Source organism: Orycteropus afer, unplaced genomic scaffold, assembly GCF_000298275.1.
Source record: "Orycteropus afer afer isolate SDZICR_OR568_19922 unplaced genomic scaffold, OryAfe1.0 scaffold00514, whole genome shotgun sequence".
In the NCBI taxonomy this organism is placed as follows: Eukaryota; Metazoa; Chordata; class Mammalia; order Tubulidentata; family Orycteropodidae; genus Orycteropus; species Orycteropus afer.
The window spans coordinates 1,919,858-1,923,930 of record NW_006922101.1 but is presented as its reverse complement, the minus strand read 5'-3'; positions in this window follow the sequence as shown (position 1 = coordinate 1,923,930).

Here is a 4,073-nt window from a genome sequence, read left to right as displayed (position 1 = left end):
TTGACAAATAAAATGGCACAGTCCCGATGTTACCAAACCACATGGCAGGCCATTAATTTAAGTCCATTGTAAGTCCCAAGGTCGGCAGAGCATGGCAGGCTGCTGAACAACCACACGGCTACATGCAGGGTCCAACTGTGCCATAGTCTAGAGACCATTCCCAAGGCTTCTCCTTTATACAGGAAGCAGACCATATCCCAATGGCAGCTACTCAGCTGCTTGTGGTAGATCCCGCCATGGAGTTGATTGCCAGTCTCATCCTGGGGAATAACTACCACCGGCTGCCCAGCCACCCAACCAGGCCCAGCCAAGTTGACACACAAACATAACTACCACATGTCTTTACTACCGTAAAGCTCTTTTTTTTTTTTTTTAGTTTTTTCCAATCGGGTTTTTATCAAGTTCAACTTAAATTTTCCCAATTCTAATATAAGTTATTTATGGATTGGAGTACACACAACTACAAATTTGTTTTTCTAATTCATAAACAACACAGCAAAAATTATTTCCTAAATTTGCCTTTCAAGGGGAAATTCAGTGCAACAGAGGTTAGAAATAAAAAGAGAGTTTTCTTATGTTAAAGCCAAGTGAGTAATTACAAAAAATATTTAAATAATGCTTACCTTGATTTTCTTCCCAAATGTTCATATATAAACTTGTTTATCTTTAACTTCATGAGAAATTTAGAGTGAAAGATAGGAGGTGAAGAGAATGATATATGGGTCATAATCAATGGCTATGAAAGACTTGGATAAGGAAATACCATCTCTTTTTGGTACCTTCATACAATCCAAGGAGGATTTCATTCTGAACTTTATATTTGGATTTATTTAATTAAAATTTCATTAATTATCATTATTTCAGGATCAGAAAAAAAAAAAAAAAGGAAATCTTCTCTAAGCAGGAAGAATTCAACCCTGTGAGCTATGTGAGCTATAGTATAGCTCACTATAGTAATACGGGCAGGTTAGATTGACCTAGAATCTTCTCAGCTAAACAATATTTGGGTCAAATAACATAATATTGAGGGATCTCTGTTCATGTAGAGGGCAAGACATGTGTCTGATAACCAGAAGGTCAGCAGTTCACACCCACCAGCTGTTTCATGTGAGGAAGATGAGGCAATATACTTCCATAAAGTTTCACAGCCTTGGAAACCCAATGGGGGTCACTATGAAATTAAATCAACTTGATGGCATTTGAGTGAAGTACCATAATACTGGGAAATAAAATATTTTCTTTCCCCTTAAATCTTAAGTGATGTGGAATAATATCAATTACCTGTCTTCTTTATTTTTTCCTCTTTGTTTTCACAAGTTCTCAGCATTCTCAATGTGTTTCTTATAAACTTCTTGCATTAAGCACAAAACATTTTACTATGTGTCTTAGATTCCTAGAGCTGTAATAACAAGATACCAGAACGTGAGTGAATCAAGAAACAAAAGCTTCATAGTCATGGAGACTAGAAGTCCAAATGAGGGCATCATCTTTGTTGATTATTTCTGAGAATTGAGGAGAAAAACTTTCCATGCCTCCCTCCTAGATGCTGGTGGCTTCTGATAAGCTTTGATGTCCCTTTGTTTTTAGATGAATCTTCACATAATGCCCTCTCCATGTGTCTAGCTCTTTATCCATGTGTTTTACCCTCTTTTATCAGAAATCACTTAGAGACTATTAGGATCCACTAACTCTGGTATTACCTCATAGTCCCCTAATCCCACTAGCATTGAGTCAATTACTACTCATAGCAACCCTATAAGACAGAGTAGAATTTCTCTGTAGGGTTTCTAAGGCTATAAATCTTATGGAAGCAGACTACCTCATCTTGCTGCCATGGAGAAGCTGATGGGTTTGAACCACCAACCTTCTGGTTAGCAGCCAAATGCTTGTACCACTGCTCCAACAGAACTCCTTCATATTAGCCTAATTGATAATATTTCATAGATCTTATTTCCAAACAAGTTAAAATTACAGTCACAGGGATTAGGACTTCCACATACTTTTTTGGGAGACATAATTCAATCAATAACACTGCCCTTAAGGTAGAGGGCTACCTAGGGTATAGCAGGTATGGCTAGTAACCATAGCATCTTCCATTGCCAACTGTGAGTGATCATTCAGCAATTTAAAATTATTTGTTTTAGGTGTTATTTTCCATAGGTACATTTCCACTACAAATATATGAAGTTCTCTCAAGATTGTCACTAAAACCAGCTATGAAGGAAGAGGTTGCCAATATTTTGGACATGAACTCTGCCTTTTCATAAAAGCTAACACTATCAGCAGTATATCCCTCTGCTCTTAAAACAGTCTTTAGCTAATCTATGCTATATGTGATAGCAGGCTACGTCTAAGACCATGGTAACTTACTCTTGCTGTAGCTACACATATAGAAATTGCTCATAAGCTATGGTTATTCCCAGTATATCAAGTGTCCATATGTTCCAGATTTGGAGTTACATTCAATGTGAGGCTGAAACACAGATATGTCCCTAACTAACTGTTTAGATGTAGGCAAGCCACAGACCCTTTTTGATCCCCAGATGTTGCATATTTAAGATGAAATTGTAGTAAGTTGTTCTATTGAGATTTTGTATTATACCACATAATGTAATATGATGGAGCAACTCATGTTGTGCTTCCAACAGACATGAGAGCATTATGTTAAATTTTCTGGTGTTTCCAATGACTAAGTGTTGTACAACTTTTTGTCCATTTTAACGTCATCAATTTATCAATTTAACATATATTTATTTATGTCTATATAGGCATAGATTACATGGAAGTAAAACACAAGTAACTGGCAGACATTTTTCTTTATTCAGAATTGATTTTTCCCTCTGATTAATAAGCCATTATATTTGGACTATATATTGTTTTTTTCTCTCTCTCTCCTTATTGTTGTCATTGCTAGCTGCTATCAAGTCGTCTCTGACTCATAGTGACTCTATGCACAGCAGAAAAAAACACTGCCTGGTCCTGTGCCAGCCTCATGGTCCCGGCTATACCTGAGCCAATCATTGCACCCACTGTGTCAATGCACCTCACTGAGGGCCTTCCCTTTTTTTGTGGACCCTCCACTTTCCCAAGTATGATATCCTTTTCCAGGGAATGGTTCCTCCTGACAACATGACTAAAGTAGGTGTGATGAAGCCTGGTCAGATCTCTTAGTCTTTTTAGTAGTCCATGGTACTCTTAGCATTCTTGTCCAACACTACAACTCAAAAACATCAATTCTTCTTCGGTCTTCCTTAGAATAGGTTATTTCTTAGATTGATTCTTTGACTTTTTTGTAAAAACCTCATGCATACCCCTTCAGATAATAAAACTACTCAGTATCACCACAACCACTATCTTACTAACCTGCCTCCTCAGAAACAAATGCATCTGCCATATGCAACCCATTCCAACCACTATCTACCAGACTTTCCCATAATGCATTCAAATCTACTTGAAAGCACCCCTTACATTCAAGCTAGGGCACATACTTACAAACATACATGCATGTGTATGCAGTTTTTATACTGTCATTTTAAATTGCTTTATGTCTCACCACAAACAAACAGGTAAACCAACGAAAATGTTCTATATGACAAAGAAAAGCAATTTTTCTTCACTGCAAATTTGTGAATTATTTCTAAGAATTGAAAACTCTAAGTTGTTTCATATGTGTCAATAGCATTCAATTCAAAATCCCCCTGGAACTTCTTAACAATCAAATTCATGCTTTTAGAATCTCCAAACTATTTTCTGTCCCGAATGGCTTTCTATCTTCATAAAATTCTTTATCTTGTGGCATAGATTACAAATGGGATGTGTTTAAGAGTTCCACAGATGAGTAAATTGAAAACTCTTGTCTGAGACATCAACTGTTGCCTTTGCCTAGCAACTACAGTTTGCTTGCATACACTTTTCTTTCTCATGTAATATGAATATGTGTATAGCTTAGCAGAAAGCTGTAATTGAGGAGCAAATTTCTGTGTCCCAAAAGTCTGTAATTTAATTGTAAAAGCCTGTAATGTGCATGTGTTCCTCCCACAACTTACCACAAGGTCTGTTTGGAAAGCTGAGGT